This window comes from Cylas formicarius, unplaced genomic scaffold (genome assembly GCF_029955315.1).
Source record: "Cylas formicarius isolate icCylForm1 unplaced genomic scaffold, icCylForm1.1 PGA_scaffold_2__14_contigs__length_35257938, whole genome shotgun sequence".
Taxonomy (NCBI): Eukaryota; Metazoa; Arthropoda; class Insecta; order Coleoptera; family Brentidae; genus Cylas; species Cylas formicarius.
The window spans coordinates 11,811,601-11,828,987 of NW_026844319.1; the positions used below are offsets into that span (position 1 = coordinate 11,811,601).

A 17,387-nucleotide genomic window follows, 5' to 3' on the forward strand; every position below is an offset into this window, starting at 1 on the left:
AAAAATTGCAATTTATTGGTGCCCTCAGTTCAAGCATTTAAAGAAATATATATATATATATATATATATATATATATATATATATATATATATATATATATATATATATATATATATATATATATACATATATATATATATATATATATATATATATATATATATATATATATATATATATATATATATATATATATATATTTAAAGTTAAAATATATTTAATTTAGTGTACTGGCAGTTGTAATTGCTGTAATTATAAATCTCATTAAGCTTCATATAAAATTACAAATATAACATAATTACTTTAAAATCTTACAATTTGAACATTCTCAGAGATTTTTCCAATTTAGGTAGTTATTGTTTTACGCCTTTGGAGCTGACATTGAAATGTGGGTGCAATCTATAAATCTGTGTTTTATAAAGTTAACTTGTTGTCTGGTTACAAGAAAAACAACTCATTCAGGGCATAAATATTGTACGATTAAGCCTGTTACTTGTGCAGTTTTGGACACAGTCGGCCGGCTTGTAGAAAACTGAAAATTACTTCCTAAACAACGTTGATACTCTCCGGATGCATAAAATTCAAAGGTTATCAAAACTCTTTTAGATGGTTCTAAGAGAAGATGGATCACCATCCAACTATTCAATAGTTCTATACTTCCTAAAATCAGTATTTAAAAATAATGCTACAAAATAATTAAAAATTATTATTCAATATGATTAACCTGTGAATCAAAAAATTAAACTAAATAATCGCAAACAGTCCACCACACAAAAAAATAAATGTAAACTCGCCGGAGATAAATACAAATATTATTTATGCAAATAATGTTAACGTAGTATAATGACCTCAATGATAAAAAATACGTAAGGCTGTGGGTATGATAAGATTTTTTTGGTTTTGATGTTTCCAAAAAGACAGAGAACGAACGATCTAATTCACTTATTTACCACTCTAGCGACACCACTTTATAAATCGAAATGATTCGAGGGATTTAAGGCGATCAATTGTATCATTTTCGTGGAATTTGGAGAACAAAATGCTTTTGGAAATAATATCTATTCATAGCTAGTAATGTTATTACACTTTTCTGAAATGGCCTATGGTTCGGCGATAATCCCATACCTCTTACGGAAGTTTGTACGTAAGAATGACGGATAATTTCGACAATCCGGCAACCTCGCTTGCGCTTCCCTTCGTTTAAAACTGTCCGCCTTCCCTTCCACCCTTCGCCACTACACTTCGGAAACAGTCGCTCAGAACTTTGGTCCACTCGCAGCTAGTTAGCTTTGCAGCAGCCGCAGGAGCGCAAGGTTTAGGCGTGGAGAGCTTTTCGGGCAGGATTCTCAGACGTAGCGTCAGTTTGACCGAGGGAGTGTTAGCGTCGGGACGCCCGGCGTCGTCATATCGAGTCGCGTGGTCTGCGTCGTCCTTGTTTACACGCTATTCCGTCGTGTGTGATATGATTGTGTGAAACGTTATTCTGGATTTTGCCGTCGTACTTTAAATCGGTTTATGTAGGTATTCATTGTCATGGCCTAGCTTTTAGTTGAATTTGAGTTATCTTAGTACGACGAAAAAGAGGAAGTAACAACGTGAGTTATGTGTTCTAAACACTGTTGCTATGGCAGATTATATTAAGTGCAATAAGTGAAGGAATCTTTGATTGCAATATAAGCGTTTACGAATTTTGCAGCTTTCTGAAGGTCGGTCTTGAGCTTTCCTATTATTCCGTCACAGAACCGTCCCTGTGAAATAAATTATTTGTGAAAGCGTGTTTTCATTTTCACTGGTGTTGAAATATTTTTTATACCGCTTTTTTAAAGGGCGCGCACCCTTGCAAAATCATATATTAATTAAAGAAATTTGGTTTAAGCTGGAAAAAACAGTAGAGGGACGTGCTTACACCCCTAAAATTATGATAATCGTTTACACATTCTTCTTAATGGAAGAAGATCCTCTTTCTTTAGAATAAAAAAAGGTTGGTTAGTACAAGTTTTTAGCAACCAAAAGTTAGTCAGAGATGCTGAAAACAACCCCCCATTTGCATATTGAACTTGACAATCATTAAATTTCATACAGGCAGCATTGACAAATGCTCAATTCTCATTCGAAAAATGGAATTGAAAACTTTTAATGTTAATATGTAATATCTATCTAATTTGTTAATTGATAATTCATAAAAATGTTTTGGTTAGTTTTGCATCGACATTTAGCAATATTAGTAACATTATTATTAATCTTTGCTAAAGAAAATCTTATCATGTGCTCATGGAAGCGTTAATCTAGTTTTTGCTTTATTTATCATTAATTACGAATTAAAAACATGAAAGAATAGCACATTAATAAAAAGTCGTATTTCAAGAAAGTAAGTAAACCAAAACTAATCAAAACTGGTTACAAAAAAAACGACGAATCTTAGAAATTACAATTGAAAATAATCTTAAAATCAAGAAAGACTTAAATGTTGATTATCAAATGTTCAATATAAATTTTTTTCATTTGGAAACATATCCCATCATGGTCTATAAATTAAATATCTATTGTAATATCTCTGCAGCCAACAAAATGTTTAACACAAAAAAATTGGTAGAACCAGTTTCAAGTTGAGTCCAAAATGATTATGTCGAGGTGTTTTAGCTCGAATTCGATGCTAACAAAAATCTACATTTATACTATTCTAGTTGTTACATAGAAAAGACGTGTATGAGACTACTTGGGATCATCAGAAAGTGGTTTTATTTATAGACTATTTTATCACAGAGCAAGCGGAAATGAATGACATTTTAATGAGATAGTAATTAAAACGTACTTAAGAATAGCGCTTTTATATCTATATTCGTTTAGTTTGACGCATCAGTATATAAAGTGGCAATATTCACATCAACGAAAAGATGTTCCATTATCTATCATAGCTGTTTTTAAAGGAGCCTTTACTAAAAACCCAAGTCTCATCAATAAATATGGCGGTATACGTATCTTCTCCTTAATTTTCATTTTTTAATATATTCCCGCACGAAATTGTGAACGATATGAGACAATTCAATCAGGTATTTGCTATTATTTGATTTATTTCACTGACGGACAAATTAAATTATTGTAACATGTTCATTTTTCTATTACATGCAGTAGATATCCTTTGGTTTTAAGAAATTCTGGAGGTAAAGGATTTATAGTTCGTTATTTCTGATTATAGTTCAGTTTATAAAGCTTATAGAGAGTCTCAACAAATCAATGTCAATTTTGACGAATATCATATGAAACACACATAACCAAAACCGGAATTGACTGTTATAAAGAAACGACAATGATTTTTTTGCTTACTACAGTATTAAGCAGTTTTTTATGTAATCCAAGACCCAAATGTGGAACATTTTGAGGTTAATGATTAAAAAATGGTGACTAGCCAGCAAATGTGGCGGGAACGTAGCGGCGGCGTGGTCACAACTACTTGTTTGTTTTTTTACATGATTCGCTATGTTTTTGTCAAAATGAGTTGAAATAATTGAATAAAGCATCCTTCGTCGTTCACCGGCTGCCCAGCCATGTCAATAACGATTCGAAGTGGTTGGTTTAAATCTATGATTGGTGTAGAAAATTATACAAAAGTTGCTTAAAGTAAGATGATCTTTAATTTTTTTGTATTATTTCAATTACATACAGGGTCAAATAAAATTATTTTGTTAAAAATTAACCACATGCATTCCCTAAAATGTGGAAAATTTAATACGAAATTATTGAAATTATCTATTGTCTGAGACAAAGTATCATTCTATATATTTTAATATGTCACGCAGAAAAATGTTTTAAATGTTAATACGTAACCTAACAAAAAGCTTTCCAACATAATCTGAATACGGAAGATATTCGCTAATAACAGTGTAATCGAGATCGATATATAGATATTTATATATATGTCCTTAATATCTTTTAAAAAGGTATTTAAAAATGCACTAAAATGTAACTTTATTTGACCACCTTGTATGTAATCACTGCATTACAATTTAAATAATACAAAAAAAATAAAGATCATTTTTCTGTTCAAACTTTTTTATAAAACTCATAGATTTAGAGATAAGGTATAGGCAGCTCTCAAACCGGCCACCCCGTATATGTATGCCGCTCTACAACCGATCTGATCGATTAAAAGAAGCGCCCTAAAAAAAAAGAATACTGAAAAAAATATTGAAAAATTACCTAAAATTACAAAAAAAATCAAATAAGTTGCATAAGTACAGTTTCCTTCAGGTTTTTTTTAGATTCCGTGTATCATTATATAAGATAATATGTCCTAACTTGCAGTTATTGTTATTAATCGAAACTGGTAGTACAGTTACTTTCAAGTTCCGCACGCCATTTGGTATTCTAAAACATTATTTGTGAAAGTGATTATCAGCGTTGTTTGGAGTGTAGTGCCTAGCAAAATGACGTCAAAGTTACTTTGACGTATTTTTTAGTAGTATAAGAACTTTTGTGGTGATTTTAAATCGGAAAGGGGAGTAAAACTTACCTTGTAAAAGGTTTCACGGGTAGTTGCGTTACTTAGAAGAGTTTTTTAAAGTGGCGAGGATGAAAATATTACGTTACGTTAAAGTACGCGAGAGTAATTTTTCATAGTAACAAGTTTAAACTACTTTGGAAAGTAATTTGGAGTACCGAATCGATAAAGTTTTCATTTATACATCTTCTACATTCTTCCTGCTTCGGTTGTTTATAAATAAAACTTACTGACGTTTCGCCAATCATCTGGTTGACTTCTTCAGGAACTGAAACTGGCTTGCATTTTATTCTGTACTTGCTTATATATTGTTTGAGTGGTGCGGAGCTAAAGGAGGGGCATCAACATTGTTTCGGATGATTGATTCAAATTTTGGTGCGAAATGTTATTAAATAAAATCAAATAATTTATTGCTAAACATGTATGAAAAGTATATTTAAAATTGTCAGTATGAATTTTCGAAGTAATCACACAATATATGTATCAAACATTTTACGTACACACAAACAATCTAAAATTCAGAGGTCATGTAGCTCTTAAAGTTCCATTAAATAAAATCCTTTATAGCATGAATTGTTCTGTTAAATTCACTCGGGCAACAGTTGTTTTTGAGAGTTACTGGTATTTTGTTATACAGATTAATACCAATGAAGTTAATGGACGGTTGAGTTTTGTTTACACGATGATAGGGAACACACAGATCATTTTTATGTCTGGTATCATACATGTGAAAGTTGGAATTCATTATTTTTTTATTTTCATATGCATACATTATGCACTGATAGATGAAAGTCGAAGGGAGAGTTAGCATTTTTTAAAATTTTGTTGTGCAAAAAGTTCGAACAATCCTTTTTGAATTTTAAAGATTCTCTCGAATCTGCCTCTGAAGAGTCTCCCCACAACAATATGCTACATGATTTCATGTTAATGAAACAACAAACTTACGTTTGTAACAACTACTGCACCACGACTTTATATAGAACACTGGACACAGAAACTCAGTTTATATCATCTGCCGATTATGCCAACTTGGTTGGTGAAAAACGTGTCCAGTGTTCCAAATAAAGTTGTGGTGCAGTAGTGGTTATAAACGTAAGTTTGTTGATCTTCCACCGCAGGTTCCAGTCTCCCCGAGCACGTTAATGAAGTTACAAAAATAAAACGTTAAAGCCGTCTCAAAAGTTGTAAGTTGAATAGGTTTTCGAATCTGAAATGTAACTTTGTTTAGTCTCCCGGCCAGCATATCTACCAATTAAGTCCATGTACACACCCAGAAGTTTAGCGTTGTGAGAGCTAACGTCAGATGCGTCGAAAAAAAAGACAACCTCTGACTTATTTTAATTCAATTTAAACCGCGGTTAAGATTCTTTGGTTGCTTATAGATTTCTATAGATTTCCAGATTTTTCGTTGGTAAAATTGATTACATGCCCGGTTTCGTGATTGTGTTCTACAACTGCTGATAAGTTTAATGTAAACTTAAATCTCTTTCATGTTCTTCGAGCATAGTTCATATTTTTCTTCTGTCTCGAGAAGGTATTCTTTGCCGCATATGCATGGAATGCTGTAAACTCCTGGATCGAAGATGTTGAGAGATTTTTGGACAAGTTGTAAATCTGGTTTTGCTCCTAATGAGCTTAACCGCTCGCATTCTACTCTGTACCTGCTTATATATTGTTTGAGGGATGCGAAGCTAAAGGAGGGACATGAACATTGTCTCGGATTTCTGACTCCCATATTGGTGAAAGATAAAGGTCGTGGTTAAGATTGGTCGGTTATATATATTTCTATAGATTCTCGGATTTTTTGTTGGAGAATGCATCGACGAATTTTTGTTTTATCGAATTAGATTTGGTGTGATTTTCATCCTGTCTCTCTAATGTATGCTGTAAATTCCTGGTATCTCAAGTGGAATCTTGTCTTTGACGGATCAAAGATGTTGAGAGATTTTTGAAAAAATTGAAAATCTGGTTTTGACGTTATATTTATTACGAATTGTTTATGACTCTTCTATAGCTCTACCCCCCTCAAACAAAATATAAACAGGTACAGAGTTGAATGCGAGCCAGTTGAAGAAGCCGACAGGATGATTAGAGAAACGTCAGCACAAACAATCGTCCGAGAGGTAATCCAAAATATTTGTAAATAGTATTAGTAGCCAGCGGAAATTTCTTTTAAAAAGGTCCATTAGTAATTGTAATTACTACATAATTATTCGAACTCTCTAATACAGAGTAATAAAAATTTAAAAGTCGCTTTTAAGGTAATAATTACGTAACAAGCGCTTGATGCTGCTTGGAATATATAAACTAACCAAATCCAAAATTTCTTCGCCCTTTTTCGCCAGAAATGCTCAATTTCTACACATACAAGGTTTCAATGTGGTGTTTTCCTGACCTTTTTGCACCTAACTCAACATTTTCGTTACAATATCCCTCCGTTCGACATAGACGCTATTAGCTCGGGTCGCGACTTCGTCGGAAATGCCCCCCACCCCCCGCCCGGGGCGGTTTTTGCTGGGCTTTTTATCGGCTACGCGCCCTTTTTTGCGCTTTTTCGTATTGTTGTTCGGTAACAAGTTTTTGTTTCTTCCGCGCGCGGCGTGTGTTTGTGTGTGCGCGAACGGCCGCCGAGGAAATGAATTTATCACCCGTTTGACATTTTGACACGCGATCCGATAAGTTTTCGCCGTACTGTTTCGCTTTTTACGCCGGGGCTAATATTCGTCGACGACGCGTCGCCAGTCTTTCGGAAAGTGCACGTACGATAAGGGACAAAGGGATGCTGGTCAGGTGTCAATTGGTTTGCACACTAACGTTCGAAAATGTGAATTATTCGTAGCATTGTATTTAATATTATCAATTATGAAGTTTTAAATTGATTGTGGCGTCAATTTTTAGGATTTAAAAGGTTTGTTCCGAACCAATAGTTTTCGAAATTTATTTTCCTTTTCTGAGTTCTTGTTTACATTTGATTATACCGCCCCATCCAATAAATTAAAGAATTAAAAAGAAGAATTGAAACTAAAATGTCACAGTACCTTTATAAAAAACTGGCATTTTGTAATCAAAAATTTCAACGACATTTGCATTTAACTAAATAGCTTAGAATTCCGAAACATGTGAAACGCCGTTATATGATTATAAAATTCTCTCATTAAAAAAAACATTAAAACATAGTTCTTAGGGTCTCATCTCAATATTGCCAAACTAGAGAGCAACCATGACAGTAATTTTGAGAAGGTCCATTCAACATTACTTAAAAAGAAAGCAGAATAATCGCCACAACACATTAATAATGGCTAAATTTAGACTATACCGAAATAAATTAACCGATTTGGAAAAACATACTAAAAAACACTATTACAAAACAAAAACTAAATAGAAGCATTTATTGCACGAAGTATGGAACTGCTTTAAATCAGCTACAAACAAAAATCATCAATTAAATACGAGTACTGCAATCCAAACTATTTTAATGTTTACTTCTGTAATATCGGTAAAAACTTTGGTGAAAACATTAAAATGTACAGCGAAACTAAATTTCAAGAAACCATTCTTTACAAGAAAACTAACTTTGCAACTGAAGTACTACAAGCAATAAACTCACTAAAACCAAAAAACTCCGGGGTTAGATGATCTAATAAGAGATATTCTAAAAGAAATTGCAGAATATATTATCACTCCGTTAATAATTCGTTCTATCAAAAACGGACATTTTTAAGAATCATTTAAAGAAGTTATAGTTAACCGTTTGTTTGAAACAAGTGAAAAATCAAACGTTGCCAATTATGACGAATTTCACTTTTTAGTAATTTATATGAGATTTTTGAAAAAAATCTAAAACAACAAATTTTGTCTCATCCCAAATCTAATAATATTTTATCAGAACAACAATATGGCTTCAGACAGGCAAGATCAATTGAAGACTCAGTGGCGGATTTTACTTCAAAATTATACAATTTATTAGACAAAAGTGTCCCATCTGCGATTTCGTTGGCCTTGCAAAAGCATTCGATATTTTGAACAGATTTAGAATTACTAAAAAGCTACATGTGTCATAGAAGAGAGACTGTGCAAATAAATGGGTTTCTGAGCGATACTTTAGAATTGACCTGCGGTTCGCCCAATGAATTGTCCTTCTCCCACTCTTTTTCATAATTTATATTAATCGGGCAAACACGACTGCATTTGCAGACGACGCAGGTTTTTACAATGAGGTTGATAATTCGGACCATTTAGGAGACAAAATACAAAGTGATTTTGTAGAACACATCTAATAATTTAATAACAATACGCTTAGCATATACTGTTTTTGTGTCTTTTAGTTGCTAGAGCAATGAATTACAGTTATGTGATCCTTAAATTTCAAATTAAAGAAGCTTTGACACCAAATATTTTAATAAATGTAAGTACCTTGGGGCGATGTTGATGTCATTTGAGATGAAACCACCGGCACCAAAAATATTAGAGTTAGGTCAACTTAAAAGCTTGTACCATGCTCTCGCTCAATCGCATTTAAATTACGAAATTTTAGCATGGGGTGTGTTAACAAAGAAATATTTAAAGGGAAATAAACGTTCCACAAAAATGGATTTTAAAAAAACAACCCCATTTCCAATGAACAGGTATGCTCTATGCAAGACAGCTCTATTTTCTGAAAATAGCACTACAAATCCTTTAAAATAAGCATAATGAACTAAGCCACTGCCAAACCTAAGGTATCTAAAACAAAAGGATATAGATGTTTTTTTAGCTCTCTGCAATAGTTTCACAAAAAATAGTAGGATTACTTAATAGTATTCATTATTTAAAATTCAGATTATAAACATTTGAAATAACTAGAGATGAAATCCATTGTGTAATAGATTTGAAGAACAACTAATAATTTCAACTTTATTATGATTCTTTTTTAGTTTTTGTATCGATATTTGTTCAGTATGCTTATCAATTCCCCTCTCTATAAATTTACCTATATTATCTAATAGCCAAATGAGTTACACTAAATTTTGTGCCCAGCGTTGTTGTTTTCTTCCTGTCCTTTCCCCCCTCGTTATCTAAATAATTCATTAAATATTGCAGCTATGTACTAGCTATAATAGGCTAGAATTAATGCAACAGCCTTATATGTGTTTCAAATATAGACCCTGAACTTCTGGCTCTTTATTCATTGAATTGTCGTTTGTTATATTTTTGTCATTATTTGTTTTGATACTTAGAACAATGAACGTTTTATTATTATTATTGTAAATAGGAACAAAAAAAAGAAATAAAAAATATTCATTCAACAACAACATTAATTTACAAAACAGGTTATTTAATAGTACATTATTTAATAAATTCATAAACTACGTTTTAGTCACGACTTTGTGAAGAACTTTATAAATGTGGTGTACCTATAGACCACGTTTTCTGCGACAGTCGCCAAAAACGTCACTCAGTGACGTGATGAAAGGACGCATACTGAACTGTCAGAACTAACAAACTTTAAAATATCGTAAGTGTGGTTTTATCTACGGAAATCATCCGGTCGCTGTCAAGCTCCCAAGAAAATACACCTTTCGATTAAACAGTACAAGAGAGTACAACGAAGAAGAAGTAAAATTTCACTTAAAGAAAGTAAGTGTTGTTAAGCCGGACAAATTATAAAACTTGAAAAATATCTAGATTGTTATATGGGGCTTATGTCGGTAATATTTCGTTTTGGGTGGTTTACTATACAACTCAATATGAACGTTGATTGCAACATAAGTGAAATAATATATTTTTTGTATAAAGAATGTAGGGTTTTGCACGTTTCACAAATGGTTCATATAATAATTAACAAAGTTAATGTAACTCGAAGGAGGTTATTTTAAGAACTCTTTATAATAGCACACTTCAGAAAAGTGTCTCAAAGGAGAAAATAAGTTTAACTAAATGAGATAATTAAATGTCGCTTGTTATGAACCATTTACGCAAGGCATGAGTGGGGTGAGGAATATTGCCTATTAATTAAAGGTTGCCATGGTAACCAGGTAAGGTGGGAGAAAATAAGCCCCAAGGAGGGAAATTTTCATAATTACATTGTCTAATTGAATTAAACAAATATGACATTGTTATAATACTTATCCAATACATCCCATGAAGACAATAAGTATAGTTTTAATTTCATAAAAATAACCATAAAAATAACTTCGCAGAATACTTTCCCAGGATATTATTAGTTACTTTTTTTTACAATTTTGGTAAAATAAAAAAAAATAGATCTTTGTGGAATTGTTGTTGTTTTAGATACGTCAGGTTTGACAGTGGCTTGGTGCATTTTGTTTCTGTTGAAAACATTTTGCATTTAGTTTTCAGTTTCGTTTTACTGATTGATTGTATAGCGATGGATTTGTAACGGAAACAGCATCGGTGTTTGCTTTGAACATTTTAATTATATTGCTGTAGGAAAATTGTGTGCTTTTTAATAAAATTACGATCACCTCCTGTAGTAAAGCTTATACAGGAAGCTTTAGTGACACGTATAAGCCAAATATTACCGACCCAAAAAGCCACTGTTTTCATCTATTTTACACTGTATTTTAATGGCCTCTGACATCCCGATAAGTTTAATTAAAATATTCTTTTTAACCAGAGATGACCCCGTAGACAACCGGAAGTAATACTCGAACATAAATTACTAAAACAAAACGTTAAACGTTCTTTTGTTGTCGAGCTGTAATGCTATTGTTATGTAATATCTGGACAGTCTACGCATATATTCACGGTCGAATCTAAACACAATGCGCATGAATCACAGGTTTAGAATTATGTTTTAGTTTACTCCAATAATTTATCGAACCTTAATCAAGCCTTCATCCAGAATTATCTCGTTATTTACGGAACAATAACCCATTTTCAAATAAGTTTAACTTTCGTGAAAATTCCTACAATGAACTCAACTTTGCTAAAGATTCTTCTTTGAGTTAATAATTATGTTGCCAGTTTCGGCAGAATAATTACGCCATAAACGAAGGTAGACCACATATTTATTGTAATATTTCTTTTTCAAATCATTAAGAAATCGACAGTTTTTGATGCATTTGATGATAGATTTTAGGTTTACAGAGATCAAAGATTCTTTTCATGGCTAAATAAATAAATAAATAAAAATGTCTTTATTTAGTTAAAAAGCTAGTTTTGCAAATAGTTATTAAATAATCATGATATCCAACTAGGCTACTCGTATTCAACCACCCCAGTACAAAGATCACCCTTAATACTATTAAAAACAAATAAATAAAAAATAAAAACAAATAAATGAAAGGACAGGGCAAAGAGTTCCAGAGAAAACAGAGCTTGTACTACGCTTGTGAAGGTTCAAAAAATCATTTTTTAATTTCTTTTCGAAGAAGCTGGTCTGACGTCGGGTGGTAGGGTATTGAAGATATTCGGGTCACAGACTAGAGTTGCCAAATGCAGTGTATCTTTCGCTTTAAGTGATCTATGCGGACAGTTGCAGATATGTATGATATGACTAAATTTGGGCAATCACAAATGAATCTGAGGCAACCATTCTGAAGCTTCTGGAGACTATAACACAGTAAGCAACATAAGATAAAATCAAATAATCTGTTAGTCGCAGTTTGGTATCAGTTTTAAGGATGTCCATGTTCAAATATCTTTGATCCTAACTTGGCATTGGTTTTTTGAACAAGTGGAAAAACATGTGTTCAAAATCTCATGTCTAAATCAAAAATGAGATCTGGGTTTCTACACAAATCGGCCATCTTTAATGCTATATAATTCAAATGTACTATAAACAAAACATGATTATATAGTTTATCGCTACTATCACCGCATAAAATGACTTGAGTACCAATTTGTGTGCTTTGAAAACGTCAGGAATAATTTCTGCCTTCATTTATCCTTCATTTATCATATTCACTGCTTCGTATACTTAATTAGAAGGAAAGAAAAATAAAATTAGAATATCGACTGGATCGGACATAGGTAGACTGTTCAGGATATCCTAGGAAATGAAAGAAATTTTACACACACATCATGAACGCTTCAGCATGCTTGCCCGCATATCTGTCACTTAAACGAATAATTGAACAATTCTTGTTAAGCATCATGGCGTCCTGTGGCTAATTAATACCATTCAACCGAAAATAAAAAAATTTAAATTCTAGAATTTTTAAGCCGCCTGGTCCGTGGTTAACTCAAACTCTGAAACTAATGATGAGGCTTCGAGATAACGCGCTCTCAAAGTATATAGTAAACAGGAATCCTTCAACTGACGTTGGTCACGCAAATGATTATAATGACTTCTTAATTGATACCTTACTTCAAGATTCTATAAACTGTATTAACGAAATTTAATTAATTTAAATTTAAAAATTAATGAAAAATTCAATTTTACTGACACACATTTATGATTCAAAAAATCTAGAAACAAATTCTATAGGCCATGACGTAACAACGTAACGTAACATTTACTATGATTAAATGCCTCTCATCGGGTGCCTCCGTAGAAGATTGGGACTGTTGTTCCTATTCCCAAGACTTCAAATCATACCTAAGCTTCACACTGCAGGCCTATCAGCACCCTTCTAATTTATTCAAAACTTCTTAAAACAATAGTAGCAGATCAGCTCTCAGCTTTCATTGCTGTTCATTGCTTTTCATTGCATCCGCCTGAGCCACTCATGATAGTTGAATACTTACTAGTTTTAGCACGGTTATTGTCTAATAAATCAAAATTTATATCAATAATAAAAATTTACAATAATATAGTATATATATTTTATAATATAAAATTTAATTAAACTTTAGTTAGGACCAGCAAAACTTTAATATGCATGAATAGGTTTCATACGGTGCCATTGTTTAAATACTTATATCTATGTAATATAGTTATTATTATTACATAGTATTTTTAAATTGAATTGAAATTAAAATCAAAATATAATTTTTAATTTAATTCCAATTTAAACATAATTTATATTTGGAAGTGTATAAATTAGTAAATTATCTTTTATTACGCATTGGTAAATACGGTAAATAAATGCAGAAACATTGTTAAACGATTCGATTATCCAATAACATGAAAACTACAGCCAAAATCTAATTAAAAGTAGACTTGAGGGTATATCAGAAAATGAATATATTGCAAGACGAAAGTAACCATTAGAAAAATATGTTGCAACGGTTATTGCAACAAAAATATATATTCAACGTAGAATAAGAAGAGATAATATTAATTCCATATAAACTAAACATGCAAAAAAATAAAACTCAAAGAAGGGTAACATTTCCTAAAATATTTAAAAAAATAATAGGGCACAATAAATCAATAATAGTAACAGTTACTAACAAAGTAAATATAAATATGTATATACAACATTTTCAAAGTTTTTAATTTCTTTGTTTTCTTGTGCAATAAAAATTTTAATCTAGGAAAGTGGGAACATATTTTTGTGAACGCCATACAGTTTCTGTTGAATTATTCCGCTTCAAGTGACAGTATTCCCTTAGAGTTATCACTATAGTTATTTTCCTCAAGAAAACTGAAATTAGAGCTATTTACTTTATCTATAGAAAAATTTGGTATATCAATATTTGAGTTTATAAAATTTTGAAAAATAATATCTGACATTTCGTAACCTTTTGAACTACAGTTTCAATTTGTATATAATTGTGAGCATTATGAAACTTTATACATTCATTAATGTTGCAAATACTTTTGAATTTACATTATTTGAGATGGGAGACTTATGAAAAGGTTTACTAATGGACCTTTCTGAAGTGATTGGTGAAAAATATTTATTTGAATACCTTGGAAATTTGGAAGATTATATTCATGTCGGCACGCTCTTATTAAAAAAAATGTTAATGGTATCGCTACTACTATTTAAACCAAATATTTAATACGTCAGTTGTTTATGTTGCGTAGTAGAAGATTTAAGACACCACCTAATTAAAACTAACATGCAACCTCCATGCAGTCTTCTACCTACAAAGGGAATTAAGAATTGATGATACGCCAAGATTTTTCCTTTTCTAATACCATTTGTATGGCTTCCCTTTCGTTCAGTTAGTTTAATTAAAACAGCAACCGAAACAAACCAAAGGTTGTGTTGAAAACAAACAAAACAGCAATAGAAACCCATAAATATGTTGTTAATCAGTATTTAAGTAAGTATTTGAAGTATTTATAGAAATACAGTTATGAATTTTGAAGTAAAATAAATCCCCTAATAGTATATTATGCATCAATTGTGTTAAACGGCATTTGACTCACGAGTGAAAAAGTTTACCGAACGTGTTGCCCACTATACTTTTTTTACGACCGTTAATTTTTGAGTACATTTTTGTAAAACACGTTCACTGACATGACCGTCAGAATTGACAAACGTCAAAATTCAAGGCGTAGGAAATATCTCCGAAAACATCCGATTGCTGCCAAACCCGTGCGGTAAAAAAAAAGTGGTTCAGATTTCGAGTTTATTTGACACGAGCGGAGCGTGTTTTTAATAAACGAGTGAGTTAAAAGTTACTATACTTTTTCTACGACCGTTAGTTTTTGGGTACATTTTTGTAAAACAACACGAATACATTCACTGTTAGAATTGACAAACGTCAAAATTCAAAGCGTGGGAAATATCTCCGAAAACATCCGATTGCTCCCAGATCCGTGCGGTAAAATCCCGGAAATGTCCGAAGTGGCTCGGATTCATGGGAAACGAAACTGGCGTGGAAAAGTGGCGCTTCCCGCACGCTAGATCGGTGTGTAATTAGGTATTTTACCGACGGGAGTAGAAAAAATCGTTTTGAGACTATATTTTGTTTAAATAAAATTGCTCAAACCCATGGTAAGTTTGTTTAGGCATAAAAAGGAAATCTTAACCATTTGCTTCTATATTTTCCATAATAAAAAATAGGGAACTTGCTTTGTTTACATTTTGTGTTGCGTGTTACATGGAATATTCCATATCACTCGCCTTATTGCTTTTCCATATTAACCGCTGAGTATAAAGTAAGGAATCTTTTTTATTTCCTGCTCCTTAGAGAAAGAGCGAGAACAATGTAGTGAGTAAGATATGGAAAACACCATTAAATCGGTTAAAAACAAAAATATTGGTTATTTGGCCTCAGCACAAATATTTTCTCGTCTCTCTAACATTGAAGGGCATCCGTTAGCAACTGTTAGTAATACGAAGTTGGGTAAAAAAACAATTCTATCAAAGGAACTAGTTCGATATTTACTTATAATGGATCAGAAGTTTTTTGGTGTGACAAGAAGGTATGTCCGATCTTTAGAATTTTAACTTGTGAAGCATAACAATATACCACATCCATTCTCCCTTTTACGTGAATCAGCAGGAAAAGATTATGTTTCTTCATTTATGAACAAGCATATTGCTACAAGTTTACGAAAGAACACTGGAACTTCCCTAGCAAGATCCGTTGGTTTTAATAGGGAAAATGTCACTGAGTTTTTCGATGCCTTAGGGAATACTAGTCGGAGCGCAGTTATGGACCTCAGCAAATATATAACGCACATGAATCGTGGTTGTCTAATTTTCAATTAAAATGTCCAGAATTGGTATCTCTTAGAGTCAAATAAGTTAATATTTCGTCAGCAGAATGAGACTCTCTTGTAACAATCGTTATGTGAATGAGTGCGGCAGGTGACTAAGTTACTATTTTATGCTTACCACGACGAACGGCGTATAAACGTCAGCCCCTTGACAAGACCGTCATCTCTGCATTAAAGACCTTCTATAACGAAGAAGTGAGAATCTTCATGAGAACGGAAAGACGTGCAGTTACGCATTAAGGCAATTGATTATGGGAATTGCCAGTTATTGCATATCTTAAAGTGAAATCTAGAGAAATATCTGTTAAAGGATTTAGTGCCACCGGGGACCCTTTAAGAAGAAATATTTTCACAGGCGCAGAATTCGCGACCGAAATGCAAAAAGAAAATAAAAATTTGCAGAACGATAATACTCTTTCTGGTAAAGAGCAAAATAACGCCTAATGTTCATCCTGGTTCCCTTGCCAGAACTAACATAGGAATTCGGAAAGGAAATGTGGGCGTTCTAAAATAATTTCGTCAACGATGAATACGGAAAAATTATCTGAGAAGTTTTCGATGAACCCGGACGTAGTTGATTCACAATTTAAACCAGTAGTTAATTCATCTGATGAAGATCTGTCAGTAAGCTGCTACAATATAAATCTAACCGATGAAGATATGCCATGTATTGTATAAAATATGTTTTTGTTTGCGTTTTGTGCGACTCCTGGATGTATACTTTTTGCCTGTCTGGTGTTCTGAATTTCAATGATTTTAGTAAGTATCTAAATATTTTCCGTGTATAATAGGTCAATTCCATATTACCCTCCATTTTTAATTTTCAAACAAAAATACCTTTTTTATAAATATGTTTTAAATTATAAAAAAATATAAAAATTACCGAATATGTGTTAGTTTTGAATTTAGCAACTTTCACTCCTTAGAGATATTTAGAACTATTTATTAATAAACACTATTGTTTTGATTTTATCACTGTAAGAAATTGTTGGTATGTCGTATATGCCGATTTTACTCTTTAACTAGTTAGCAGGCTTCTTAATAAATTGACAAAAGTTGAAAAAAAAGATGCCATCAAATTTTTCTTGATATGTTTTGAATTGTGTTGCGGATTACCAAGGGAGGCATTCTCGGAAGCGTGTTTAGCGGCGGAGTCTTCGTTACCCCGTACAGAATATCCGCATTTTGCAATAAAACACGAACACAAAATCGTCATTAGCGAGACTGAACCGCCACGCGAGAAAACATTTCAGGGGGTGCTTTTTTTCATAGGACGTTTTACCGGCGAGATATAAAGCATACTTTCAGCTTGGAGTGATGCG

At 32.4% G+C, this 17,387-nt stretch overlaps 1 protein-coding gene across 2 annotated transcripts in view; it reads left to right on the plus strand.

Moving 5' to 3' along the window:
- The first annotated feature begins 1,294 nt into the window (after positions 1–1,294).
- The window catches only part of LOC132697908 (hemicentin-1), a 732,356-nt gene continuing 716,263 nt past the window's right edge, over positions 1,295–17,387 (plus strand). For both annotated transcript variants that reach the window (XM_060663662.1, XM_060663663.1), the window contains exon 1: positions 1,295–1,518. The gene's annotated coding sequence lies outside the window, so the exon portion shown is untranslated. The remainder of the gene's footprint in view (positions 1,519–17,387) is intronic.